The sequence below is a fragment of the Biomphalaria glabrata genome, chromosome 1 (assembly GCF_947242115.1).
Source record: "Biomphalaria glabrata chromosome 1, xgBioGlab47.1, whole genome shotgun sequence".
In the NCBI taxonomy this organism is placed as follows: domain Eukaryota; kingdom Metazoa; phylum Mollusca; class Gastropoda; family Planorbidae; genus Biomphalaria; species Biomphalaria glabrata.
The window spans coordinates 61932262-61951682 of record NC_074711.1 but is presented as its reverse complement, the minus strand read 5'-3'; the positions used below and the strand labels follow the sequence as shown (position 1 = coordinate 61951682).

At 39.9% G+C, this 19421-nt stretch overlaps 1 long non-coding RNA gene across 1 annotated transcript; it reads left to right on the top strand.

Moving 5' to 3' along the window:
• Positions 1-4814: 4814 nt before the first annotated feature.
• Positions 4815-11244, top strand: LOC129922059 (uncharacterized). The gene is made up of 3 exons (XR_008774069.1): positions 4815-4961; positions 5622-5768; positions 10153-11244. It is a non-coding gene; the product is annotated as an uncharacterized LOC129922059 (long non-coding RNA).
• The last annotated feature ends 8177 nt before the right edge of the window (positions 11245-19421 follow it).

Genomic DNA, 19421 nt, shown 5'->3' with positions numbered 1-19421 from the left:
TCGGATAAACATGTAAACCCACTTTCACACTCTTTCATTTTCGAGGCAAAATATATTTTAATTTTTTTTTTAAGGGAACAATCGCCAAGTTTGACAATAGACCTAAATTTAATCCAGCAGATCAGTAATACCCAAACTAAGGCACGCAGGCCGCGGGTCATATCCAGCTAGTTGTAGATAAATGGCAAACTAATACTTAGTATGAAGTTATTAACTGACGAAATTCTTATAATAATGATCTGGTTTCATATAGCGCTGTCAAATCCGATATTTATTGAAAGGAGATTTATAATTATATTTTAAAAAATTAGGGCCGGATTGAAGGTTGGCCAGGCGGGGCTACCTCCACAAAAGAGTAATATAAATCGGAATTTTAATGTGTCAGAAACTTTTAAGTATTTTTTCCTCATTTTTTAACATTTTAAATCTTACGTGGACAGCACTGTTGTGATAAAGAAGTGATCCTTGTGGCATACTCGTAATATATGAATGCAGCTCCTGTGTTATGGCAGTGCGACTTACTTGCTTATCCTCCATGAACTCAAAATTATATACTTTTTAAAACTAAAATATGCATATTAAATTTAAAACAAAATGGAAAGTGAGATCAAATTTAGCATGTTTTTATATATAAGTAGTTTTATTCATAAGTGGATTTCTATTAAAGCTTTTGAAAAAGTGTAGAGGCCTCAACAAAAATCCTGCCCTGAGGCCTCAACAAAATTAAATCAGGCATTGTAAATAATGGGTCATGATATATGCAAATAAAATTCGTGATGTTTTGTGAATTGGCTAGGACGAAACAAGAGCTTTCCACATTAAGTAAGTGACTTTCTAACCTTTCTGTTTTCTCTAATCTTAAAGTGGAATGGGTTGTCTGAGTCAGCCAGGAAAACCAACAACTTAGCAGACTTTAAGAATTTCAAACTCATTAAGTCTGCTAATGTACTATTATAAGTTTTCAGACGGCGTACATGTATAAAAAAAATACATTACGTAATCCTACACCAGAATGCATCCAGTTTGTGATGCATTATCCAACATTATATATTTGGAAGAGAATTAGGCTTACACAAATAATATGACATGACCTTTGTGGATATATATTATGGGCATAGCCAGGATTTTTTTTTTTTTGGGGGGGGGGGGGGGTTTGGGGAGATATATATTCCTTTAGTTAGTGATAAGGTAGTAGACACCCCACCCTTGCCAAGTATTATTTCCGGTATTTAAAACTAAAACAAAAGCAAATTATGAGGTATCAACAGTGTATTATCCTGCTACTTTTCTATAAAAAATTGTAGGTCTAGAATCAAATCTGTATATTTAATACACTTTATTAATGTTGCCCAGATTATGGTAACTTTATTTTTGCTTTATTTTTTATTGGATGTGGAAAGGAAACAACAAAACCACTTTTGTCTACGCTAATGAATGAAATTGACTAATTGTAGTTTTGCTTTTCCTTTTGCTGGAAGGATGGGGAGGTTGACTTTAAAACCTCTCTTGGCTATGGAATTTGGTCATTGTAACTTGCTTTCGATTCTTTGTCGAAAAGGGGAGTTTTTATTTAACTCAAAACTCCCAATGGTTACTCTCATAGAATTTGGCGACTGTATTTTACTTTAGTTTAATATTGAAATTGAAATTAATATTGATATTGAATTTTAACCTCAAAACCCTCTGGAGTGAGGTTGTCAGGTCAAAACCCTCTGGGGTTATGCATATATATATATATATATTTCAAATATATATATATATATATATATATATATATATATATATATATATATATATATATATACGTATGTTAATGGTGACCAGATATTTGGGGAGCGAAAGCGGGACGCATGTCGATCATGAGACCTAAACAGAAAACGCTTACATTTTTTTAGTAATATTTTAATAACATAGATGTTATTGCAATACATCACAATGTACACACATACACACACATTTTACACACTATGTGGACCTTCTGAAATGGAAACTGTATCAACAAATTCAGTTGGGATACTTCTCTGGTTAAAAGAAATATGATATCAAAGTAGGATATAATTTAAATAGTCAGAACTAACCACTTGATCTGTCTATAGCCCGAATTTCTCTGTACTCTAAAGCGACGAATTCGTTTTTTGTTTTTATTTTAAGGTTTTCCAGCGAAGGGTGCCAGGAACTATTTCACTTGATTGTGAGCTCGAAGCATCTGTCAACGCTGTCGAACACTGGGCATCACTAACCTGTTTCTTTACTTTGTTCATTATACAGGGACCAAACCTTTAATAACTATTGCTTCACATCTGTTTGAAAACTGTTATTATGGAAAACTATATAATAGACAGAAGCAACTTTACCGGCCGCGAATTCATCTATCTATTAAGTATTTAAATGTTGAAGAAGTACCTTAATGGAGGCCTGAAAGATTAAGAAATATTTAAAACAAAAGCTTGATATTTTTCAACTTTTAGATTGGTTGTCCCTCCTGGACATTTATGAGGAGCATAATCTCTGATTGTGGTTTTGTCTGGTGCAATTGGTTTCCACTAGGCTTCTCGGTTCTGAGCAGGTCTCTCTAACTATCCTCATGTGACTCCAATTTTTCAAATCTGTTCGTCTTGCATCTACTTAAGATTTGGTTTAAAAATGGTATATTAGTATAAAAATATCTTGCATATTTAATCTTATAAAGAAAGTGGATCCCTTTCAGAAAACTAAAACTAGTCCTTGAACATTTTTTGTAAGAATGCAACAGAATGGTGAAATGGGATTTTCAATAACGCTTTCAGATGTTTAAATCTAAACGTGACAGACAGACAAATGTATAGACAGAATACACAAAACTAAACGGGTTAGCTATAAAAACAACTTGAAACAACAATGTCAAAAACTTCATAGTGTTTTAATAAATCCTACAACCCATTTTACATAACTTCACATCTTCATTGGACAAAGACATAAAGGCAGTACGTCTACCGCATACCAGTTGTATTATGTAAGTCTTGTCTGAAGGCAGTACGTCTACCGCATACCAGTTGTATTATGTAAGTCTTGTCTGAAGGCTGACATAAGAGACGTCCTAGAAGTCGTAATAACTAGGTCAGAATGAAAGGTTGAGGAGTTCAAGGTAATTTACAATTTTGCTACCTGTAAACAAAAGCTATTAGCGGCGGCAGTGTTTCTCACACCATAAGACTTGGGTCCCTTTCATCGAATAACAGGAGTATTTAACTTTATTTAAATATTTATATTACAGATCCATTGAGAACCAAAAACCAAGATACATTTTTTAAAAATATTGAAAGTGTTGTTTTAAGTGCTACATCATAACACATTGAAATGGTAATTGTGTTCAAAAGTACTTTTACAACATGGCAAGAGACAGAAGCTTGGTTGAGCGGGAGAGAGAAGCTAGGGGTCGACAATCTTCACGAGCCTAAAGCCTATTTCAGGCTTGCCCTAATGCAAGTTATTTACAACAAGGGGAAGGGGGTTTAATGAGATAACCTCCTTTTTTTTTTAGGGTTAAAAGAGTTAATTTGACGTGCGACTCTCTACGGATGTTTCTACGTACAAAGAACCTTAATTAGAAACATCTTGTTTGTGATAATAGTATTATATCTGTTTGAAACACAGCACAGGATAGATACCCGTGCAGTTCCAATTAAAACATACCGAACTTTATCAAACAAGAATCACACTGAAATTGTATGGCGGAAACGACGACGTCACTGAGAGTGACGTCATCACGTTCATGAACGAATTTGTACCGCATTATCACACAAACTCAGGCGGCCCCCGATGAGAGAGAGAGTTGAAATGCAGGTTTCAGCATGGTTTCGCAATGGAAAAAGACGGCATGTTTCAACATTTTTTAGCACGAAAATCAAGAGTTTTGAACTAAAATCCACCACTTACTACAATGCTCCCTCAACACAAAATGATAATTTAATATTTTAAAGCCGGATTGTTTGCAATTACTCATACCAAGTGCATGAGTTCATTCTTGTCGATTGTCTGCATGCAAAGAGATGAGAAATCTATGCCAACATATAGAGTCCTGGTGGACTTTTCTCGACCAAGCTTGAAAACTCTTTATTGGAAAAACAAAAAGTTGGAAGCAAAAAAATAAAATCTTGGGTGGACATGGTTCTTGAAAACTAGAAATTTGACTGTTTATGTTTATCTTTGTGAAAAGAATTATTAGCTAATTGACCACAGATGGAAAACTCTAGTCTGACCATTATATTTTTTGAAGTACGGTAATCTAATGATTAAATTTGCCCTGGAAGTCTAGACAATCTTTTTCTTGAACAGGCAAATGTCAGCGGGTATTCCCGGATGTCTTAATTAAAGAATGAAATAAATTAAAAAGACGTTTAAAAACACTTTGCGCACCGTCTTCAAAGTCTGCATCGTCAAGGAGGAGTTGATATTTTTTAAAAAATATTTTTTACTTGTTTTGACAGTGGACAAAAGTTTATGTTTAAATGTTTAATAAGATATAAAATAATTACTTCCCTTTCTTAATATAGCCTTCTTTACTTTTATATATTGTTTTAAAATTGGCGTATTCTCATAAAAACTGCTTGCATAATTCAGAAATTAGAATGCAGAAGAAAAAAAACTTTAAGAACTACAAAATGTAGAAAAATTTGATAGTGAAACAAACGAATTCTAAAAGTTTGCAAAACCAAAGAAGTAGCTATTTTAAGTATTCTTTTTTTTTAATTGGTTGGCTATTTTTTAATTTGTTTGCCGAATACAATGCCTCCACCCCCCACCGCCAATGTTACAACCATAAGACAGTGGGCAGGCTTTAGTTCTGTCAGTGACAACGCCACACTTTCTGGATATAATCAAGGCGACCACGTGACTCGGGTTACATTACAATACTCATATATAAGTCGAGTTTACCATTGTCTTTGGATACCGAGACCCCGCACACAAGAGTAAGCACAAGAGTGAGTTTTACATTCAGTTTTACATTTGGTTTTACATTAAGTTTTACATTAAGTTTTACATTAAGTAATTGATACTGATACAATTTTTAAATTATTATTAGAAGGCTGAATCGAGTTTATATGTGATACAGCAAGGCCGACTTGTCTGTCGAAGTGTCATTATCTACAATCTCTCTCTTTATCTCTCTCTCTCTCTATTTCACTCTCCCTCTCTCTATTTCACTCTCTCTCTCTCTTTACCGCCTTTGGGAACGTAGAAAAATGTACCTGATGCTCTCTATATATGTCCAGGACTTGCCGAATTCGAATTGGTCAGGTCAGGGTCGTATTCTTGACTTGTATGAAAATTTACGAGATTTATTTGCAGCCGCAGTGTTTTAAATCCAGGACTTTTAAAACAGAGACTTTGAGTTGTTCAATCCCTCGGAAAACAGAGTTTAATGAAGATGTAGATGATGATCTATAACTATCTAATCACAAGAGAACACAATCTATATATCTATATCTAAAGAATCATGTTTAAGGTTTAAAGTGGTCAAACTACAGCGTATCGAAGTATTTATTACAAATTTTAGTACGTGAATTTAAAATTACAACATTTCATTTTGCTATGAAAATGTATTTGCGAAAGAATTTGAATTGATTGATGATTGTATTTAGGTTCAAGCAGCCCCAGCAAGAGGTCAAAGCTACAGACATTTACAGACCGTTAGCACAAGTCAGACCAGAGAATAGTTCCAATGGCTAGCTCACTGCAGTCTCTACTTGTATTGATGCTCTGCTGTTTATTTATCATCTCAGCCTATGGTAAGTACAACATACGATAACAAATATAACAAGTGAGAGCAGGGTTTTTCAAAGTGGAGATGCCTAGCCATACTTCCTATGAGGTAGCCGCAATAGGAAAACCACTGGGGATTAGAGAAATAACATTTCTTTGATCATGTAAACATTTTATAATTACAAAGAAATCCTGCAGTTATGCAAGAGACTCAAAGAGAATGTCTGTAACTTATAAAAAAAAAAGAAGTGGGTCGGAGAAATAAATGTTAGAGAAGCGATGCTTTTAGCCATGTTGTACATAATTAATCAATGCCATTTACTCTCACTTAAACTAGTTCATATCTATAGAGTTATTCATATCAGTAGGGAAATTGCATTTCTGACAATTATCAACGAGTATCAGTATGAACAGACTAGGTGTAAAGTTAGGTGAGAGTGGGAGGTCTGACTGGGTGGCAAAAACCCTTTGGCTACCTATTAAGGGCACTCGAGTTCGAATCCAGACTAGTGCTAAGTTGTGTTCACCTGAGCGCATAAAGGCAGCACGGAAACCATCTCCATGAAATACCCTCCATAGATCAACAAAAGCGAAATGACCACATTCAGCATGCTATATCATGACAGATCCACTAAATCGAAATGACCACATTCAGCATGCTATATCATGACAGATCAACAAAAGCGAAATGACCACATTCAGCATGCTATATCATGACAGATCCACTAAATCGAAATGACCACATTCAGCATGCTATATCATGACAGATCCACTAAATCGAAATGACCACATTCAGCATGCTATATCATGACAGATCCACTAAATCGAAATGACCACATTCAGCATGCTATATCATGACAGATCCACTAAAGCGAAATGACCACATTCAGCATGCTATATCATGACAGATCCACTAAATCGAAATGACCACATTCAGCATGCTATATCATGACAGATCCACTAAATCGAAATGACCACATTCAGCATGCTATATCATGACAGATCCACTAAAGCGAAATGACCACATTCAGCATGCTATATCATGACAGATCCACTAAATCGAAATGACCACATTCAGCATGCTATATCATGACAGATCCACTAAATCGAAATGACCACATTCAGCATGCTATATCATGACAGATCCACTAAAGCGAAATGACCACATTCAGCATGCTATATCATGACAGATCCACTAAATCGAAATGACCACATTCAGCATGCTATATCATGACAGATCCACTAAATCGAAATGACCACATTCAGCATGCTATATCATGACAGATCCACTAAATCGAAATGACCACATTCAGCATGCTATATCATGACAGATCCACTAAATCGAAATGACCACATGCAGCATGCTATATCATGACAGATCCACTAAATCGAAATGACCACATTCAGCATGCTATATCATGACAGATTTACTAAAGCGAAATGACCACATTCAGCATGCTATATCATGACAGATCCACTAAATCGAAATGACCACATTCAGCATGCTATATCATGACAGATTTACTAAAGCGAAATGACCACATTCAGCATGCTATATCATGACAGATTTACTAAAGCGAAATGACCACATTCAGCATGCTATATCATGACAGATCCACTAAATCGAAATGACCACATTCAGCATGCTATATCATGACAGATCCACTAAATCGAAATGACCACATTCAGCATGCTATATCATGACAGATTTACTAAAGCGAAATGACCACATGCAGCATGCTATATCACAAAAGACGCACTATATATAATAATTTAACTTTTAATTAGATTATGGTCGGAAATATGTTTTTCTTATGTGAAATATAACCTCCCCCTCTAAGGAACCTGGACAGCTGATCTCAAAAACGGCTCTAACGATTTTCCTAGAAGTTTAACAGTTGACGTATATCGCTGAGAAAAGAATTACTAGCTCGTTGGCTGCATGGGGAATAACTCTGATTTGGCAGTGACAATTTTTTTGAAGTAAAAAATAAAAATAAATGTAACTTTGGCTAGAAACTAAATCTAGGTCTAGATCCAACATCGGTTTTGAAAGGACTATCGCATTCTTGAAAGGACTATCGCGTTCGGGAATTTCCGAATGTAAGGCTTCATTGACTCAAGAATATAAAAATTAATGTTCAGGAAAATTTTGCGCATCGTCTTCTAAGTCTAGATTGAAAGGCCTATCATTGGAATTATTAAAAAAAAATCGCAGTCAGCCGTTGTGTACCGAAATTATGCGATAAAAGTAAATTTAAAGTTGCTTAAATTTCATTGAGGTTTATAAGCTTTGCTTATATTTTTAGGTAAATCCAATAAAGATTACATATAATTTTTGTACAAGTAGATCTAAAGAGTTCTAAATCTGATCTATAGGTCTAGACATGGGCGTAGCCAGGATTTTTTTTTTCGGGGGGGGGGGGGTTTAGGGGGGATTTTTTTAGCCCCCCCCCGACCCCCCTAGCGAATAAAAAAATATTTGTATATATGTATGTGTGTGTGTGTGTTCATAGTCTTTATTACATTCTGACACTTCATTCTTTCGGAACACGTTTATTGTGCCCTAGAATAGGTTCTTCCTGTAGTTAGTGGAAAAATTTTTGACTCCCCGCCATTGCCAGCAAGGGGGCCTGGGGGAGCCGCCAAGCACTATTTCTGGCATTGAATGCCAACAAAATGCATATTCTGAGGTATCTACAGTGCATTTTCCTGCTATTAAAAAGTTTTATTTCAAAAATTAATGTGCTATTTTTTTACTGACTTAGGCCGCGCCGTTCAGCGCATTTACCGTCAAGCTGTTTTCACAAAAATCTGTCACTGGTAATTTTTAAAGCCTCTTCCCACCTGCTCCGATGACCTCCATGAATGTGTGGAGCCAAGTTGTACTAGGATGTCATCGCAACTCTTATTATGCGTAATTCATTTTGTCGGAGAACATGTCCCGCAAACCTCATGCGACGCTCTGTCACAATCTTAGTAAGGGGTCGACTCCCAGTTCGTCATAGGATTTCCTTGATTTGCACCCGATCTCAATAACTGACTCCAAAAATCTGTCTTAGCCATCTTTGTTGAGCCACATTTAGTGTTTTTCAATTTCGGCAGATGACTATTCACTGCACTTTATTAATGGAGACATGCCACTGGTAGAAATGTGTAATCTCTCTTGAATACGCTCTTGGAATTAGGTGACTGTAGTTTGCTTTAGATTTTATATCGAAAAGTGACGTTTTATCGTCAAAATCATCTGTTAGGGGTTTTAAACTAAAAAATCTCAGGACTTTGTTGTTGTTTTTTAAATTCAAAACCCCATTTAGCTACGATCATAGAATTTGGTAACTGTAGTTTGCTTTAGAGTAATATTGAAGATAGAGGTTTTCCACATCAGAACGCTCTGTAGGGGGATTTTAAACTCAAAACCATCTGGAGGAAAGGAGTTTAAACTCAAAACCCCCAATTGGCTTGGCTACGCTCAAATAATTTTAGTGTGTAATTTGCTTTTTTTTATATTGAAGAGGTATTTTTTAGCATCAAACCCTTCTGAAGTGGGATATAAACTCAAAACCCCTTTTGGCAACGCTCATAGCATTTAGAGTGTGTAATTTGCTTTTATTTTTTTTTATTGAAGATGTATTTTTTAGCTTCAAACTCCACTGGAGGTGAGTTTAAACTTAAAACTGAGTCAAAACCCATTTAGCTACGCTCATAACATTTTGAGTGCATAATTTGCTTTTTTTTTCATATTGAAGAGGGGGTCTATCGTAAATTTTGGAGGGGGTTTTAAAATCAAAATCTTTCTTAACTGTGCTCTTGGATTTTGGGGATTGTCGTTTGCATTTTTTGTGTGTTTTGTTTTATAAAAGAGGGGGATTTAACTGCAAAAACCCCTGGTAGGGGGTTTAAAACTCAAAACCCCTGGTAGGGGGTTTTAAACTCAAAACCCACTGTTAGGGGTTTTAAACTCAAAACCCCCTGTTAAGGGTTTTAAACTCAAAACCCCCTGGTAGGGGTTTTAAACTCAAAACCATCTTAGCAGTGCTGGGGCAAGTGATGGTTTAGTATTAAAATCTCAACTAAAATAAACTAAATCAAAGCAAAAAATCAGTCATTTCGGGGGGGGGGGGGGTTTGAATTATTTTTTACATTTTTTTTGGTTATATTATAGCTTTAATAATGGAGGTATTGTCTTTTAACAAAAAAAAAAAAATTAAAATATGTTTTATTTTGATAACTTGTTTAATTTTGTGATAGTCATATCTCATGCGTATGGAACAGAACAGATTCATAAAAAAAACAACCATTCAGACTGACACAATTATGATTAATGTAATGGTTATTGTAGCTGTTGATAAAAATAGCTATTAGTAGGTATTGAACTGACAACTTTTTTTCCTTTCTGCATTTTCCCAGAGTATAAAAAGAATGGAAAAGAATACCGGGAATACGACTACGGCGGCTATCCCATGATGCCTATGTTCGTCCCATTTCCTATGCCCTTCTTCGGCAACGGTTACAACAGAGAGTATAACGAGTACCCTTACGGCTGGTAACGAGTTCAGAGGAGATCACTCTTCTATGTAGTTTGTCAGCCTGTTACAGTCGAGAATGTTGAGTTACTTTCCATGCATTATGTCATCCAGCAGTGTTACAAACTGATATGAATTGTTCTAAGGTAGACAATCAAAGATTATTGAGCAGGAAAGTGTCTATGTCATAAAGTGATGGCCAGTTGAATTGAGATATTTATTCAATTTAGTTATACGTTCAATTAAAATCTGATTTAAAAATCGTTTTTTTGCATACTAAAGTCACTGGACACCGTTAGGTTCTTGAGTACATGCAAAGGAACTAACTCAGAAGAGACAAAAAAAAATGGCTGTTATAATTTGGTCAAAACATTTGATGGCTTTCTCAGACAATAAGATTTTTTTTTTAGTCTTAATATCAAGCCAGTCAGATAGATTCAAAATTAAACATGTTATTTGTTAAAGCAAGTAGACCACGCCCTAAAGATAATTTTTTTCTTTATCTATCTGTTAGTGTACAGTGCCAGTTCTCACATACTCTCAAGATTCTTTTATATTTGTTTGTACATTTGTTGTTATGCATTTTAATTTGTCAATACGCCGCTGTAGCAGTCTGCATTATTTCCATTTCACCCTTTGCATTTTCTAGCATTCCACAGTTCTTATTGGTTTTCATAATGGTCACCAAAATTACTGTTATTGTTACCGAAGCTAGTATCATCTATAGTGTATCACAATCGATATATCTTGTAGAATTGTATTCTAGAATCGGAACAAGAAATATAATCACAAACATAGTGTCATAGCCTGAATATAAGCTCAATCTTTTTCTACTTTGTATTCTTTCTAGAATTCTTTACCTGTTGGAATATGTACAATTTTGTTGAAATATGTTCATTGTACACAATTTGTTGAAACAATGTTATTTTATATTTATTTTGAAAAAAAAGACACTGAATAAAGTTACTAAATAAGATATTATGGTTTTGTATTGTTTTTTTTTTGTTAAAACATTCTACTATGATTCTACACACAGAATGCCAAAAGCAATGTTCTCTTAATTTTATAAAATAATCCGTGACCAAAAGGTTAAGTTTTGACTTATTAGAAACAAAACTGGACTGGTTCAGGTATTAATTAGACAAACAGGTCAACTTAGTTTTAGTGTACAGTGTAGCAGTGCACTTTCTCTTGTAAACCAGACATAGCAATTAAACAAATGAACAGCCTACGTTGTTTCGGAGTCTGACAAAGTGCGCGCTGTAAAAGTATGTTGACTAATGTCTTGGACTTATTCAGATATCTACAGGGCGTAGTGCAAATACCTGAGTACGATGTCATAGTGACATAAGTGGCTTAGACACAGAGGTTAGGTTAGAGCTTATGATATGGTATGCATTCAGGACTGTCATCTCGATGGTCTGAGGTTTAAACCATGCCCGCTTTCACCCCCAGCCCTTTGCCGTTTGCTGGGTTTTGGTCTAGGATGTAACCATCTTCATTTCCGAAGAAATACCGGAATTATAAAAACAACAAAACAACTGCTCAATGAAAATATTGGTTTGATAACATTTAAAATAGATATTAAGGAGTGTATGTGCTTGTTTCTAGGTAACCATGAAGAAAGAAGGGCTGATGCCTTTGGTTGTATAGGCTAAAGAGTTTTGTGATGAAATCACGAGATGGCCATGATTCATGTTAATAAAAGCCACGGGTGTGATAGTTTAAGGGACACTAAGCAGAGACTTGAAACGGTAGTAGGGTGTATTTCTAGTGAATTCAATGTTGTTTTAATTATCAACCTATTTATGTTACCAATATATGTCGTTTTAAGCTGAATCTATCTATACATCTATATATTTATAAATAAAAGTTTTATTCAAGTAATACATCGGTTACATCGGTTTAACTGCACAAAGTAACAAGGTTACAAAGACAGTTTGTGTCGAAACACAAACTCAAAAACGGCCCCCGAAGTGGTCCACCCAGGCAGGCTTCAATATTTTCAGAAAGAACATCCGAATTAAATTATATCAAAGACAAATGAGAGATAAGAATGGAGAAAGAAAGTTGACAGAACTTGTGTAGTGCCCCCGCGGCGTTCCAGTACCACCTCATCGTGGTCGCCGCGTGAACACTCCGCTCTTTGGGAGTGGCCAAGGGTACTGGTTGCTTGCCGCTGATGAATGAGCAGCCGGCAAGTGTAAAAGGAACTCAAAGGGGTTATGTCCAGCCCCCCCCTGTGGGGCCCCGGGGCAACGGTGAGTAAGAGACCTAACGGGATCTCCGAAAAGCGGATAGCGCTGGACACCAACTCGAGGGTTGGTCGGGTTCTCCTGGGACTCGGCTGATTCGCGGGTCTCCCATTGGGCAAAGACTGGACTGACTGGCGCGGCCTTAGCGGGCTGCGTCGGGCGGACTGGTCGGCGTCCACGAGCTAGGCTCTATCTAGCCCGTCCCCTGTGAGGTAGTAGAGGAACGCGCTTCCCAATAAGCAGTTTCGATACTGGGGATATCGAACAATCCTTACACAACCACTCCTCCTGTAGGTGAGCTCTTGCCATACGGAGGTGGTGACCAGTGGTGCGGACTTCCCGCACCCAAAGATTTCGGACCCTCTTGCAGGCCCTGTATACACTACTTTCTAATCGGCAATAACTAAGGCCGCCAACGGTCTTCGACTTCTATACAAACATGAATAATACACGTCAAACCAGAAAACCCGGGTACGAGCAGACCCAAACAGGCTCCGTCGCGCGGGTAGCGGGCGGCAGGCCCGACAACGAAAAATCCTCTACTACTCGCCCCGTGGTTCCGATCCGGCGGAACCTGTCGAACCACGAAAAATCAGCGAAGGTTCCCCTTTCCAGGACAAAGCCCTCTTCCCAGGCTACACTGCATTCGTTCTTCCCTCGGAAGAACGGTAGCCAAGGTGTGGCTAGCCAACCACACCAACCTGGTGATCATGTCCCGCACCAGGCCCAACCAACCATTACCACCCAAAAGGCCCAACTAAACACGACCAACGAAGCGAGGACCATCGGTCCTCCAAATCACCAACCATTACAACGGTCTGTCGCTACCAGTCCTAAAACCTTAGGGAGCGATAGATTTAGCCAGATAAAAGTACTTCAGCTCAATATCTGTGGTCTAGTACCTAAGATACTTGAGCTCACGAAACTCCTCCATGAGAGGGCAATAGATATCGCACTATTGCAGGAGACTCTTGTAGGCAAGAAACGAAGTAGCCACATTAGTGGCTATACGGCTTATAAATGTAAATGCGATGAGTGCCGTGGAGCAATCACATATGTAAGGAACGGCATGACAGTTTCTCAAAATCCTAGCCCTCAAAGCGGGCGTACCGACGCCATCTCGCTAGATATTTTCATAGCTGGAAGAAAACTCACGGTAATCAACTGTTATAACCCGCCTAAACATGAACTTGCCATTAACCTCGGCAATAAGAACATCTTAACTAAAACTCTACTAGCTGGGGACTTAAATGCGAAATCTCCTGCATGGGGCTATGACGCAACCGACTCCTCGGGCCAAAAAGTCCATGAAATCCTAAACACTACAAACCTATTCTGCTTGCAGAATAAACATAGCCCGCCAACTCTCCTACACACTGGCAACGGGTCTCTCTCGAGACCTGATTTAACACTAATCTCTGCTGATCTAGAGGGGAAAACCACAATTAAAGTGCTTGAGGATGTCGGAAGCGATCATAAACCCATAGAAATTACTATTGCCCTCTCAGAGGCCAGGGGTGTAGCCACTAAACGGCCCAAGAAATGGAGCTACACTAAGGCTGACTGGCCAGCATACGGGGCGGCTGTCGACTCCGCCCTGTCGAGTATCGCGATGGAGGAAGGGACAGTCGACACAAAATACGGCGAAATCACTGCAGCGATTTTGGGTGCGGCTAGGAAGCATATCCCGCGGACCTATCCCGGCATAAGGCATAGACCCGCCTGGTCCCGAGAATTAGATCGAATAGTCAGGGCCAGGAAACGGGCGAGGCGCAGAGCACAAAAAAAGGGGACTCCCGAATGCCGCAGGGAGTTTAACGCATTATGCCGGAAGGCCAGCGAGGTGGCCCAACGTGTACGGGCGGACCACTGGAGGGATGCCTGTGCCGGGCTGGATCTTCGGGATACTTCCAAAGCCTGGCGTCTTCTTCGCAATCTTGAGGCCAAAGATTCGGTGCGTACAGCCACCCCATTATTGTCACCCAGTGGGGATCGAGTGGCAAAAGATCAAAAAATGGCCGACTTGCTTAACAAATATTTCGCTTCGATAAGCAAGTCCGAAAAGAAGTCTGCCACGTCTATAGCCCTCAACAAGGAGCGTAAGAGACTCGAGAGGGAGTCGGATGGGTTGGAAGACCTGGACACGTGCAATGCGCCCTTCTGCCGTGCTGAGCTGGACAGAGCGATAGCTAAGTGTAAAAACAGAAAGGCTCCGGGGCCAGACAAGGTTACTCCTGAGATGGTAAAACACCTCGGGGGTATTGCGAAAGACAAACTCCTTGAGTTTGCGAATCGGACCTGGGTAGAGTCCAGACTACCCAGGGCCTGGCGCTGTGCTACCATTGTTCCAATACTAAAAAAGGGCAAAGACGCGACTAACGTGGAGTCCTACAGACCCATATCCCTGACCTCCACTATCGGCAAGATAGTAGAACGGATGGTCAGCGAGCGACTCGTGTGGAGCTTTGAGAGTGCCGGTATCCTAGCGCCAGAGCAGGCTGGCTTTAGGGCAGGCTTGAGCCCGATCGACCAGGTCACGATTTTCATGCAGGAGGTGGCCGACGGGTTCCAGAGGTCCGAGAGCACATACGCAGTTTTTATTGACCTAAAACAGGCATATGACCGGGTGTGGAAGCAAGGCCTCTATCTTAAACTTAGAGCCATGGGCGTACGCGGGCGGACCTACAACTAGATAAAACAGTTCCTAACGGAGAGGAAAACACGAACACAGTTCCAGTACTCTCTAAGTGGGGAAAACACCCCTATAAGAGGGTTACCCCAGGGATCCGCCCTCTCATGTATCCTTTTCATGGCCTATCTTAATGATTTGCCCAGCTCACTCCGGTGTCGCAAACTGCTATATGCTGACGATATTGTCCTCTGGTCAACCGGGAAGAAAGCTGACCAACTTCAGGCAGCATTACAAGCCGACCTCCAAACCATCTCCTCGTATTGTTCAAAATGGCAGATTCAGATAAACGTTGCCAAAACGACCTGGAGCCTGTTCAGCCTGGGAATCGACATTCTTGGGGCCCCATTCGAGCTCCAACTCGGTGGACTGCGACTCCAACGTGAAAACACGCCAAAATATCTAGGAGTCACACTAGATAGGAAGCTCTCAATGCACTTGCACATCCAGGATGTTGAACGAAAGGCCTCGGAGAAGTTGGGGTTACTCAGAAAGCTAGCCAGTACCAAGTGGGGCGCCCGAGCTGACACGCTCCGCACACTGTATACAGGGGCTGTCAGGTCCCAAATTGAGTACAGCCTGCCCGTGCAGGTGTACGCAAGCAAGACAGCCCTCGAATCACTCGACCGTGTACAGGCCCAGGCTCTCCGATTCATTTGCGGCACCTATAGAACGAGCCCAACTTCCGCTGCAGAAATTATGTCCAACGTGGCTCCTCTCAGCCTGAGGAGAGAGCGCGCCGTGCTAACTGCCCTGGATCGCTACAAAAGGGGCGAACCAGGGCTCCCGACCCACACTTTAGTCAGTCATTGGAGAGAAAAACATAGGATCAAACGGACCTCATTTATGCACTGCGCTACAAATTTGAGTGCACAAGCTGGCCTCTCCACTGACCGGGTCCCAATTAGACGGATAAGCACGTGCCCGCCCTGGAGGAGACAGCCCATCCCTCCCATAAATTTCACTATACATGGGTTGGAGGGGGCCACAAAAAGACACACACACCCGGACCTACTTCGAAAAATGGCATTGGAAACACTAAAGACCTACCCGGCCGATGCCATATACTGTTACACAGACGGGTCGGTCATGATGGACCCCGTAAGAGCTGGGTATGGGGCCTATATCTGTTACCCAGACCTGGACCCTGAAAAGCTGTCAGGCACATGCGGCCTCGCCGCATGTAGCTTTGATGCTGAATTAACGGCGATTACGAATACCCTAAAACACGTGCTCCAAAAACTGCTCGAAAAGATAACCGTTGCGACTACCGTTGTAATTGTTATCGATTCCCAGTCCTGCCTCCAAGCCATGGCTGGCTTCGGGGGAAAGTCCAAATTGGTGGAAGAGGCATTGTGGGGCCGCAAATAACATCCGCCTGCTTATTGGAGCTGTCATCGTTATGCAGTGGGTGCCCTCGCACTGCGGCGTGAGGGGCAATGCCGTGGCTGATGCTCTAGCACGAGAAGGAGCGCTGGCCGTGCCCGCTTTCGAATCGCCAAGTACGTTCCAACAGGCTACGACAGTAATACGAGAGTGGGTACATGAAAAGTGGTTGAAATCCTGGGATGACTCCAACACTGCCAGGGGAGTCTGGCAGCACTTGCGCCGCCCAAATCGAGAGGACCCGTGGTGGAGGCTAAAAAGGTCGGAACAAACAACAATAGCGCAGTGGCGTACGGGACACTGCCCCATAGGTGCGTATTTCGCCCGGTTCCGGCCAAATTTAGATGCCCGTTGCCGACACTGCGGGGAATCAGAAGAGACGGTGGCGCACGTCTTGCAAGAGTGTCCGCAGCTCCGCGAGCTGCGGGAGGACGTATCTAGTGGTTTACTAAATTTGTATGGAAGCTACGAGGCACTACGCCAAACAGAGTTCCTTACCAGGGCACTACGGGAGACCTAGGTCTCCCTGCCTTGTCACCAATTGGAGTTCATCTCAGGTGTAGTGCCCCAACGGTCCAGCAGTTCAAAGGATAGGTGCAAGTGAATGCAAAGTTAGATGTGAGCCTGGCCTAACTAGTTTCCCTTTCAGACCTTGTGGTCTATAGGGCACATGATGTAAAGTTCATCAGTTTTTGTGGCCTACGGTTAACGAGGGTGTCATGTAGCCAGCACAACGACCAACCGCCTTTACTTTTCCCCAACTAATGTCAGGTACCCATTAGAGCTGGGTGGACTCAGAGGCGCCCAAGGATTCCGAAGTTGAAAATCCCAGTGTTCGAACCAGGGAACCCCGGTTCGGAAGCCAAGCGCTTTACCGCTCAGCTACCGCGCCTCCCCTGGCCTAACGGAAATCTTATAATTGATGTAATTGTTTGGACTCAAAGGCGCCCAAGGATTCCGAAGTTTAAAATCCCAGTGTTCGAACCCGGGAACCCCGGATGTAATTGCTTGGACTCAGAGGCGCCCAAGGATTCCGAAGTTGAAAATCCCAGTGTTCGAACCCGGGAACCCCGGTTCGCAAGCCAAGCGCTTTACCGCTCAGATACCGGGCCTCCCTTGGCCTAACGGAAATCTTATATTGATGTAATTTTTTGAAAAGGCTCAATCTCTTAATCGAATTCTAAAAAAAAAAAAAAAAAAAAAAAACGAAAAAGTTCAAGAAAATACAGTTTAGAAGATTACTATTCGTTTTAAATTAAGTGTAACTTATAATGCATATTAACTTTGAATTCTCTAAAATATTGTGATGTCGGATTTTCCCTATCTTTTCTAGTTTACGAGATCTAAACGGGACAGACGGACAGACATTTCACACAAAACTAATAGCGCTAAAAAACAACAACCTACCAACAATTTGAGAGAAAGCAGAGATAGGAGAATGAGAGAGAGAGAGAGATAGAGAGAGGGGGGGAGCATACAATAATGGTTGGGACATCTCCTTGGAGTGGACTAATATCTTTTTGACGCTCCTTCGTGCAAGGGAGAAATAATATTTGCTGGCATATCGGCGGCACTCCCTCTCTATTAGTGCATTGAGATGAAGTAGAGAGTAAGTGAAGTTTAGCTTACTGTCATTTTAAATCAACTTCACATAAAACGATCAGTTGAGACATTTTCATTTCAACTTCCTATTAAATACTTTATTTCAAGGCTTTTAAAAGTCTACAGCAGGCATCACATCCTATGAGTCTATTTTATCAATAAGAAAAAAAAAACACCTTAAGCTGTAAAACTCTTTGTGCTATTTCCTCTTGATTTAAAAAAGCCTCGAAAAAAAAGCATTAAAAAGATGTGCAGTTTATCTTTTAGATTTCACGAGATTTCAAGAGCTTACAAATCTTAAACACGCTATAGATTGATCCACGTAGCTCTAGGAACCTGGATAACTTATCGGAAAACAAAATAACAACAGACACACTCACACACACACACAAACTTGCCTTTATTTTTATCTATAAAAAAAATGAACCAATCAAAGATCACGCCTTTGAAAGAAAAACACGTTTAAAATTCTCCTTTTTTCTTTTTATCCAATTCCCAATGTCCACATGTTACAGGGGCGTATTTCAACTTAAATCGGGGATGGGGATCGCTTCAATATCAAATAAAAATGCTAAGAAAAGGTTTTGCCAACATTGTCAAGATTTCCGTCCATTTTTGCATGCCTGGCCAGGGACGTCTTAAAGGGACGGAACTTTCTCGAATTACTCACGGCTATGCCAGCGACATAAAATTGCTCACTCGAAAAAAAAATGCATTGAAATAAAGTGATGTCTTGGACACAAACATTGGGCTAAAGGAAACAGGTTCAGTAGAAGTGACAGAATATTCCTCTTACTTCTACGTACGTATTGTGAATCACAATGTCAGGAGATTTACATACTGAAAGTTATTCACAGTAATCTGTTCTTTGTTTACACATTTAATTTTGTTATTTGATTCTATGGTGCTGCAATACAATTGTTACGTGGTTTTAAAAATGTATAGTTATCAACACGTCTGTAGTCTGTACACCGGACACTCCAATATCCTTGCTATTTATGGATCTGCCTCCATTTTATGAACATCTCAAATTTAACCCAAAAAAATATCTAGACACAAAACAGAAATTGTTAAGAAACATAAGCAAACCACGGTTTTATAGCAATATATACGTTTTATATAAGATATTATCTGCTTCTTTACACTAGATACTCTTGACATGTTTAATTCTAAAAAGCTTAATGATTCTAAAGCTTATAGCCTTTTTATAAAGCTTGCATC